An 11,621-nucleotide genomic window follows, 5' to 3' on the forward strand; every position below is an offset into this window, starting at 1 on the left:
TGTCTGGAGAAGGTCTCAGGGTTACGCTTGCCCTGAGCTCAGGCTCACAGGCTGATGCTGTCAGGGTTTGCTGCACTGCCCGTGCTGTGACTGATATAGATACAGGTAAGTACCATCACTCACCAGAATTACCAAAGACATTTAAGGATTTAGGACCTTTACTAGGCTGTGTACTAGTTGTGGTTTTGGGGGCGCACGCTGCAGGTATTGTGCTTGTGTGCAGTACATATTGATTTTCTTTATCCTCTCATCTGTAGTATTTTTTACATGCGACCAAATCCTCACGTGGTGGATATATGTCTTTTTTTTTCAGCCACCTCATTTCTGGTTCATCTGTTGACTCACAGATAAATACGCTACTGTGACCCTAAGTGAGGTAAACATTTTCAGCTCAGATACTTGGTCAACTTAGCGATAACAAAGACAACATAAGTTAGCCTGAAAGAGCTGCAACAATCCCCAGCAGACACTCAATGGTCCAGACATAATAAAAGTAATAATCTGCCCTTCACTAGGTTTTAAAATGAAGAAAATACAAACTCAGATTTACAACAACAAATGCTACAAAGTACTCATTATTTAGCAAAAACTATGCCACAATGCTGTAGCAGTATGTGTACACTCCACAGTTCAATAGCTACTAGAAAGGTTAGAATAGAATAGATCTTTATTGTCATTGTCACCAGGTACAACAAAATTAAACGTGTTCTCCAGTCAGTAAATCGTATATAAAATAAAATAACTAAAAAATAAACAAAATGAAATAAAACCACATAAAATAAAATAAATATATATCTAGACACATTCAACCCTCCACACACACATCAACACACGGACATTACAAGAACTTTCATCAACATACAATCATTTTTGTTATTAGCTCCTGTTTTTGTTAATAATGGTTATTGCTGTTGGATAAAAGCTGTGTGTGTTTGAGTTTGTTTGTCCTTGTTTTCATGAGTCTGTATCTCCTCCCAGATGCAGCAGTTCAAACAGTGAGTGTCCGGGGTGTGAAGTGTCTTTTATTATATCTTGGGCTTTTTTCTGGCAACAGGAGTGTTGGAGGTGTTCCAGTGTGGAGAGAGGGCAGCCCATGATCTTCTGGGCGGTGGTGATGACTTTAAGTAATCATTTTCTGTGATACTTAGAATTTAAAGGACAGCCACTTGAGATGTAACATCTCATTTTCAAGGGGGTCCCATAAAACATACAATATTACAATATATCACATTACAGTACAGACATACATGACATAAAACAAACAGACATCTGCTCACCCCCTCCCACACACAACCCCTACCCACATAAGTCTAGTTACAAAGTGGACTAATTGAATAACCGAAACAATGAGATAAATATAACATAAGAGAGAAAAAATAAATAAATAAATAGAAAAAAGTACAAAAAATACATGAATAAATTAAAAACATAGGCAATTTGTTTTATATAATGACAACTTAAAACAATGAAAAGAGGAAATAGAACGCAAAAAGAGAGGAAGATTATTCCAATCTGATGGAGCTTTAAAATAAAATGATCTTTAAGAAAAAAGGAAAATTCATATGTCTGAGTGAGTATGGAGAGTTATATAGAATAATAAGTTCTTTTAAATATGGAGGACAGTGAAAATAAACACATTTAAAAAGGAACTGAAGCCAGTGAAATTGCCGTCTAGATTTGGGTTGCAACCAGTTCAATGAATCAAACATAAAACAATGATGTGTTAGTCTTTTAAATAATTTTAAAATAGTGTCGATCCATTCTTCTTCTGCTCTAGTTTTCTTACTTGCTTCCTTCTGTCTCGGTACATATGCTGATGTGCTTGAGATCATGTAGGTCAGAGCCTACATCTAGAAAAATGTAGGGTCTTACAACAATCTCCAGGGCTTCCCAAGCCAAACCCACGGTTGCTTATCAAACTGCCCCTGCACGCAGCTGGTAAGTGCTACGACCAATCAGAGCGACGGACAAGCTCAGGTATTCACAGTGACAGAAACAGGAGTCGACAGGAGAGTTTGTTGTATAGAAGAGTACCGTATTTTCCGCACTATAAGGCGCACCTAAAAGCCTTTAATCTTCTCAAAAACCAGCAGTGCGCCTTATAATGCAGTGCGCCTTATATGTGATCATTACGGTAATTTCTGTTACTGTAGTCAGGGGGATTGTGGGTAATGTAGTTGGTGTCGCCGAAGTAATGGCGCTAAAAACGTCAGAAATCGTCACAGACGTTCAAGACAACAGCAGCGACGCTGACTCACATAATGGCGACTTTGACGAGACGGAGCAAAGCTGGTTTTTATTTCGTTAATAAAGTTTGACATAGGGTACTTTAATTCTTGTTTTTTTTTTGTTTTTTTTGCATTTGCTGTAGGATTTTGTAGCATTTCCTGTAGCGCAGCTCCATCAGGTAGATACGTAACTCAACCCCAGCCACTATAGTACGGTATTTTACCATGTATTTAGTGCGCCTTATAATGCAGTGCGCCTTATAGTGTGGAAAATACGGTAAATTAAACTGTTGCCTTTTGCTTTGTAAAGGAATTATTCAAGTGTCGTCCTCTCTTCAGTCTGGATCTTTAACTGTCAATACCAAAACATTTTCAAATGTTTTTTTATTACTCAGGTGCAGCCATCTACACTGTTTACATCCAGATAAGATCACTGCTCTGTTGTCATCGCGTTAAGCCCGCCCAGAGACTCTCTCCACAAGGATACATTGATTTGATTGGCTCCCTCAGACTTTTGGGTAAGATAAGCTAATACTTTATTGTCTGTTACACAGGTTACAGAAAATTGTCTTTGACAAGGCTCCAGTCACAAAGGAACATTCACACAGACATATACAGAGGTGTGAAGTAACGAAGTACAAATACTTTGTTACCTTACTTAAGCAGAAATTTTGGTTATCTATACCAGTGATTCTTAACCATAGGGCCGCGGCCCAACGTTGGGCCGCGAGCGCCCTCTAGAGGGCCGCAAAAAGAATTCAGTTTTGTACATGTGGGCCGCGAGGGCCGCGGGACTGCATAGCAACTCCCGACCAAATGAGGAGAAGAAGACACTGAGCTAGCTGTACGTGTAATAGTAAGAGAAATGGTGTGTATTTACAGAAAAAATCATTTATTTTGCACAGAGTACGTTTAGATCCGCCAGGATCAGGGATTCTACGGCATAGGCTCTGCGTCGATTTACGCAGAACCATAATTCAGGTTTAAGGCGGACGTAATTGAAGCCACAATGAGAAGGGGGAAGGGGGGCGTGATTTGCCAGTGATTGCCCGGCGGCGGCTCTGGGCGGGACACCTGGGGCGGACGGGGAGACCTGGGGCTCGCAGCCGAGAAGGAGACGAGACTCCCGGGGGAGGTGGGCCGGAGAGGCGGGCCGGAGAGCCGGAGGAACCGCCCGACTGAGCGGGAGCCGACGCGTCCCCGCGGCCGCGGAGGTCGGCTGCCGCTCGGTCGGCGGGCTCCGTCGTTACTGCTGAAGATGCGTGGGCTGAAGTGTCTGCTGGACTGGACTGTTGTTGCAAAAGCATTGGAAAGTGACTGGGCTGCAGCGCGGAGGGCTGCGGGCTCGTGCCCGTCGCAGTTGATCAGGCTCGGATGAAGCCCGACACGCTGAGTCCTGACAACTGATTAATTTAATATCTTAAATAACTAAAATCTTAAAACACCCATGTTTGACTCCAGATACAGCTGTGAGGCAGCTTTCTCCACAATGGACATAATTAAAACTAAATATGAGCACCTTCTCATGTGTATGAGAACCTGACACCATCCAGACCAGATTTAAAGTCCTGACAGGAGAAGTTAGAGCTCAGTTCTCTCACTGAACGACAGAAAGTGGAGGCATAAGATTATAAGGGGAAGAAAGACAAACTGCAAAACTGTTCAATTGCTAAGATGTGTTTATATTCATTTATTATAAAAATGTGTTGAGACAATTAACAAAGAAAATGGGAAATTCAAACTGCTGGTAGAGAAATAAAATAAGATAGCATTTGAAAAATAAAATAAAATAAATTTTATTTTTAAGAGAAAAAAATATGTGTAATTCAAGTTAAACATGTTAAGTGGCAAATATTTTTGAAATGTACTTTTTTTAATATAACAGTCAGATGCAGATGTTGATACAACTATGAGGCTACTTGAATATATACACACAAATAATATATATATATATATATATATATATATATATATATATATATATATATATATATATATATATATATATATATATATATATATATATAAAAATATATATATATATATTATGATGTGATGATGCTTGAGTAAATCTTCTCTAAATGGACATCTTAAAGTTTTAGTCGAATACCCCTGCTATACAATTTTAATATTTAATGGGCCCCGGGCCACTCTGTACTGAAAAAATTGAGCCCCAAGGTCAGAAAGGTTAAGAACCCCTGATCTATACTTCACTGGAGTAATTGTTTTTCAGACGACTTTTTACTTTTACTCCTTACATTTTCACGCAATTATCTGTACTTTTTACTCCTTACATTTTAAAAACAGCCTTGTTACTCTATTTCATTTGGGCCTTTAATAAAAACTATCTAGTAAAATTGCTCCATCCGGATAGAGTGAATTTGGTTGTGGTTGTTTCAGATGTTCTTGTCCAGTTTTGTTCTAACACATGTTAATGCTCAATAGTACACATATATGCTTCTTTAATATATTTGCATTATACTAAGATGCATTCATTTTCAATGGCTTTTGTCCTTAATGGCTTTTTCCCCCTTACATTACTTTTACTTTTATACTTTAAGTAGTTTTGAAACCAGTACTTTTATACTTTTACTTGAGTAAAAAACTTGAGTTGATACTTCAACTTCTACAGGAGTATTTTTAAACTCTAGTATCTATACTTCTACCTGAGTAATGAATGTGAATACTGAAGACACCTCTGGACATATACAAACAAGGCATGGGGTGTTGAGGTATCAGCTGACCGTGGTGTTGGTCTTGTGCTGTCGTATAGTTCATGAACTCCGGCGGATGGGAGCTAGACACACCTGCAAAGCAAAATTACATTTGGTTGCGGTCAGTCTAGATTTCTTGGCTTCTAATTTGCAGAGCCAAAGGTTGTCATGGTGAGGCAGTATGGTTGTGGAGCTGTTACTGACTTTGTTAAGGGAAGTTTGACTTTAGTGCTTTAGTGATAACAGAAGGTTTGTTTATAAGAGTTTAGGGATTAGGGGTTAGGGGTTAGTCAGGGTTAAAGATGAGACAATCTAGCACATAAGAGGAGGGTTTAGCATGCAGGTTTAGCATGGCCTACATGGACAGAGGTGTCTTCAGTATTCACATTCATTACTCAGGTAGAAGTATAGATACTAGAGTTTAAAAATACTCCTGTAGAAGTTGAAGTATCAACTCAACTTTTTTACTCAAGTAAAAGTATAAAAGTACTGGTTTCAAAACTACTTAAATTATAAAAGTAAAAGTAATGTAAGGGGGGAAAAAGCCATTAAGGACAAAAGCCATTGAAAATGAATGCATCTTAGTATAATGTAAATATATTAAAGAAGCATATATGTGTACTATTGAGCATTAACATGTGTTTCAGAGAGCAGGAGATATGATGACTAGTTGCCTATAAGTATTGTAATGGTGCAAAAAGTCAAACTTCAGAGGCCTGTTATCATTTATCCTAACCTTTATTGGAATGTACATCCAAGTTTAGTTGCAGGAATCTGAGGGAACGGATGTAAGAACAAAACTGGACAAGAACATCTGAAACAACCACAACCAAATTCACTCTATCCAGATGGAGTAATTTAACTGGATAGTTTTTATTAAAGGCCGAAATGAAATAGAGTAACGAGGCTGTTTTTAAAATGTAAGGAGTAAAAAGTACAGATAATTGCGTGAAAATGTAAGGAGTAAAAGTAAAAAGTCGTCTGAAAAATAATTATTCCAGTGAAGTATAGATAACCAAAATTTCTTCTTAAGTAAGGTAACAAAGTATTTGTACTTTGTTACTTGACACCTCTGGGGAGTAGGGGTTAGGGGTCAGTCAGGGTTAAAGATGAGACAATCTAGCACATAAGAGGAGGTTTTAACATGCAGGTTTAGCACCATAACCAAGTAGCTGTAATAGTCTACAAATGAAACAAGGAACACAGGGAGCTTGAAAAATACCAAGGACTAGAAGAGGAATCAAAAAAGAACTTGTGGAAAGGTTAAAGCTACGGAGGTAATTGAAGCACTTGTGGTTTTAACCCTCCCCACCTGCCAGAGTGGCACCACCAGATTTCAGGAGCTGCTTACTCAACTGTGATTAAACAATGCACAATTGTAGGACTTTTTTTTAAATGAGTACGTTCCTGATGGTCATTTGAGCATTTACAGCAGGTGGGTGGGGTAATTAGCCCAGACTCTGAATAAACTACTGTGTGATTACCACATTCACAGTCATATGATGCCTGTATTGAACCAGAAATCGAGTTAACTTTTTACATTTTTGTGCTGTTACGCCTTTAAGCCCATTTTAGCAAGGCTATGGTCTTACCGAGCAGCAATTGCTTCACTTTAAATGTTAGACTTAGAGACTTATACTTAGACAGACTTTATTTGTCATTCAGGATTTGCATCGGAAATGAAATTTCAAGGCAATGGCAAGGTGTTCCTTCTTGATATGTGTTTTAAATGTAATTCTTTCTCTCTGTGCTCACTCATCCACACATGAAGGACTGTTTTGATCTGAGGAGCCGGTACAGGAGGCCATGGGCCTTCCAGCCGGCTGCATAGACACGCTATTGTTGATGAGCTCAAGTCCCGCTCACATGCTGCATACCAGACTCCATCCACAACCTGTCTCAGAATGCTGCACCTCCTGGTAGTCTTGGCACACCCTTAATCTGTGTCAACACTGGGCTGCCATGTTATCACTGCAGAATCAATGGTCTTACAAAGGAGTGTATTACATTGTTTACTTTCACTGGTGTGAAAACAGAAACGGCTCAAAACACTTCACGTTTTCAAAAAGATCTGCAGATTTTTCAGAATGTAAGTTCGTTCTGCTCTGTCTTTTACTCATTGTTTGACACATTTATTCAATTTGTGTTCTCTCTCGTTTTTATAAGTGTAGTTTTGGAAACTAATTGTGCAAAAACAGTTCTAAGATAGTTTTTTAATGCAAAATCAGCATGCTTATCATTAAAATCATCTGTTCTAATACGTTTTTAAAAAGAAAAAACCTCTACAACAAGATATGCTTTTGTCTCACAGAGCCTCAGTGTCAGAAATAATTAGTAGTTATAGGGCCGGTTTTTTGTTTCACAGGGGACTGTAAAGCTCACATATCATGTAAATATTAACTAAACTGCTCCACAAAGATTGTACACATCATAGAAAGGTTTCATATAAAATCCTGTTAGCACAAGATTATCCTTTATATCTGGTCTGTGCTGCACTGCTGCCCTTCGTCTCTTTTTTATTAATAATGTCATGATGTGTTTATGCATGCTCTGGGACTTAAACAATGATATATTATCTAATTTCTTCTAAATGACATGGAAAAGGAAATTAGAGGATATTAGTTGAGCCATTGTTGATTTCATTTCAATCATTTTGGAATTGTCTTTGTTTTATGCAAAGTGAAATACTCCCTAATGCTGTCAGCGGTGGCAAGACCATCTCGTGTGTGTGATTGTGAGGTTACTGCCTTGTTTCCCAGCACATTGTCATCCTTTCCTGACTCATTACCAAGTGATTGTGACAGGCATACGGTGGTTATTGTGACAAGCCGGCAGATGTTGGAGTAAATCACCTCAGCCAACATAATATATCAGATAACTGTTTTCAGAGCTCAGTAAGTGTCGAGATTCATTTGTATGAAACTCAGTTTTGATTTATCACATTTGTTGCCTTCAGTACTTATATCCTTTTTAGCTTTTGTGTACGTATATTGTAAATGCATACAAATATAACTCTTTCTAGTTTGAAGTGAATCAGGAGTTACTTCATTAATCCTATTGAGGGTATTGTTGTTGTGTAAATTATTGGGGTCAAAATAAAAAGATTATAAAATAAGATTGCAGGTAAACTGGTGGAAAGTTGGACGAATGGATAAAGAGAAGAAAAGAGGAGTGTACCTAAAATCTCTTGAAATAGCCACGAATAGACTGGCGGTAACTGAGCGTCTGATGTCACATGTAGCGCTGGCAGGCATTAGCTCCCTGCTAACGGTTCATTTATGCTCGAGACCCTTTCCTCCGTCTCCTGCATCGTTTACGCGCGTAATCTGGTCCATTTTCAGGGCCCTTGCGGATCCGTCACATGGCGCAGCAAACGGAGCAATACCACTGGAAACGGTGGGGGCAGCGTTGAGCAGGACAACTGGCATGCCACCAGCAAAAGGAACAAGCCAGAAAGGAGAAGAGGAACTTGCTGTCCACATGCTGCCTTGTATTTGATGGTCAAACAGATCCCATCTACTGCGCTGCCTCTTTTCATCTCCTTCTGAGAGCATGCATTATTATTTAATCTCCTCCACCATCGCCATGTTTGCTGAAACTGCTTCTTCTTAGCTTTTTTCTTCTTCTGCTGGTGTTTTTGAGTGGCTGCAAACAACCCGTTCATATCCCCCTCACTTTCTTTATTCACAAAAAGAAATTAAAAGAGCTTCATACAATAGTGAAAAACTGGCTCTATAGTCTCCTGTTGCTGCTGGTACCTCTGAGTTTATTATGAAAAGTAGTGGATGAACGTTAACGATGCGTGGAAGTAAGAGGGTGGTGACGTACGACAACGCTTGAAACGGGAGTGCCTATTTACATGCGTAAGAGAGAGCATAAATGGGCCTTTAGACACCCAACAGTTCAATATCCATGATGCACTGGCACTGTCACTCCGTGCTGTATGGTGCTCAAGGGATAAAGAATAGTTTTGTCTTCCACCGCCTTGTTCCCTCTACTCTTCATCATGTCTGCATTGGAATCTTAGTCACAGATTTCAACAGACATATTTCCGTGTTTTATGGTTACTCCCTGGTAGCATGACCGTTATGGATGAGGAACTGATACTGGCTAACCATTGAGCTGAGCCAACTGTCAATCAATCATATTAGAAATTGATGTATTGTTTTAAATAAACTCTCCTGACAGGATACAAAAGAAATCACCCTCCTAGAGTTGTGATAGACGCGATATCAAACAACTGAGACCAAAACGACTTTTTTACTGCAACAAATCCTGAGACTCATACAGGAAGTTTGATGGCTGGGGCTTGACTGTGGACTTCTTTTTCTGATTTATGGTGGGATACATTGAGAGCGCTAACATTTTCCAGTACATAGCAGAACCAAGCACCAACCATCTAACTTCTGGGTTGAGTCTCATGTGGAACTACGGCTCGTTGTAGTTTCTCAGCTGGCCACTGGAGGCTGGCTGCACAAGACAGCCAATCTCCATCGACTCTCGTGGTAAAATATCAAACTTTAGAGCAGAAATAAATATATTTCCAGGGTGAAAAAAACGGTTCTGGTCTCAATCTTTTGATTTTACATCCATGACATCATCTTCGTACCACGCCATCTCAGTCATCTCAGTCATCTCAGCCAATGGCAAGCCAGCATTTACTCATCCGTAATCGTTAAGCTACCACGCTTAGCGAAGCAACCAGACGTTTGTACAAACCCAACGCTGGCTAGACGTGATAGTAATTTAAAATGTCCCAGCTGAGAACTTGTCATAAAGGTATATTCTGTTCTGAATGTCTGTTTGTAGCTCTGGAGATATTTCAGTGGGGCTCCCCTGGACGAGCTGGTACCCAAACCTAACTTTGATTGACATACGGTGGGCATGTTCCCGTAAAGTTCCCTAGCAACATGGTCACGCATCGTATCAAGACAAAATGGACTTCAACACCGCTCTTAGGACACCAATGGGTCACATGACCTAATGCTTTGTCTTTTTTTGTACAGTCTAAATCAGGGGTCACCAATCCTGGTCCTTGAGGGCCGGTGTCCTGCATGTTTTAGAGTTTTCTCTGCTTTAACACACCTGATTCTAATTAATCATCGTCATCAGCTTGTCATCAAGATCTGCACAATTCTCTTAACGACACAGTCACTTTCATCACGGTACAATGAAGCAGCGAAACATGTAAAACATGCAGGAACACCGGCCCTCGAGGACCAGGATTGGTGACCCCTGGTCTAAATTATCATACACTACTTTTCATACATTGTGGGATATATTGAGTGCACTAACATTGTTCAGTACATGTCAGGACACCACTACAAAATGGCAACAATGAAATGTAATGCAACTATAATGAGGTGCAGGTTTGGACAAGCCGGTGATTATTGAAAAAACAAACAAAACACAAAACACACATCTCTTTTGGAGAAAGTAGATGAGCGCATCCACTCATAAAAACTGACTAGGAAAATAGAAAAGACTGCATTTCCTTTGAAAACGGAGGGTTGAATTCTGATGAGCTGAACTTTGCTGAAAAAGCCGCTGAACTGCTGAAGATCAAAGAAATTGCTAAAGTCAGGTGAAAATTTAAAAAGAATGGCCGAGTGTAGCTCAAACATTTGAAAACTCTTGAAAAGATGGAAGAAGAGAGGAGTGAGGACAGGAGAAGGAACTGAAAAGAGGAATATTTGCTGAAGGGGAGAAGATGAGCTTAAGACAGGAAGACAAGCTGAAGAGATGATGACGTCAAAAGAGTTGGATCAGCCGAATCCAAGAAAACAACCTTGTTTGGTTGTGTTTGGGTTGGTTCTGGTTGTGTTTGGGTTGGTTCTGGTTGTGTTTGGGTTGGTTCTGGTTGTGTTTGGGTTCAGGTTGTGATTGGGTTGGTTCTGGTTCTATGGGGGGTGGTTCTGGTTGTGTTTGGGTTGGTTCTGATTTTGTTTTGGGTGATTCTGGTTGTGATTGGGGTAGTTGTGGTTCTATGGGGGGTGGTTCTGGCTGTGTTTTCGGGTGGTTCTGGTTGTGTTTGGGAAGGTTCTGGTTCTGTCTGAGGTGGTTCTGGTTGTATTTGTGCTGATGGACAGCAAACTTTCTCAAGGCTCCGCAATTAAAATCCATCATAAACGCTGAATTGTTCATAAAATTTAAGTTAATGTTTCAAAAACTGCAAAACATTTTAAAAAGATGAATCAAATGGAAAGAGTTTAAAGTGTAGTGACTAGTTTAAAGTTTTGGCATCTACTAGCTGAAAGCATGTTGTAACTATTATGGTTTAAAACCTTTTCAAGTATTTGAAAGTGTCCCCGGGCCTGGAACATCTTCCAAACATCAATAATAACATGGCCGTTAACAGCAACGGTTGGCCATTTTGCTTCTTGAATAAATAGAAGAAATCGACAGGACATTAACGAGGGTCGGGCGACCCCTCCTCCCCGCGGTGGTCTCTTACGCAAACGGCCGCGGAGGCCGCTGATTGGCCGGCGGCTCCCCCCCTCCTCTCCCGCGGAGGCCGCTGATTGGCTGACAGCGCCCCCCCCTTCTCCCACGGAGCCCTCTGATTGGCCACCGGGACCCCCCTCTCTCCCGCGGAGCCCTCTGATTGGCCGGCTGCGGCCCTCCCTCTCCCGCCGTAACTTATGACAGCGTGAGCGGGCGGAGCCGCGCTGCCGCCGCG

Source organism: Cololabis saira, chromosome 13 (genome assembly GCF_033807715.1).
Source record: "Cololabis saira isolate AMF1-May2022 chromosome 13, fColSai1.1, whole genome shotgun sequence".
In the NCBI taxonomy this organism is placed as follows: Eukaryota; Metazoa; Chordata; class Actinopteri; order Beloniformes; family Belonidae; genus Cololabis; species Cololabis saira.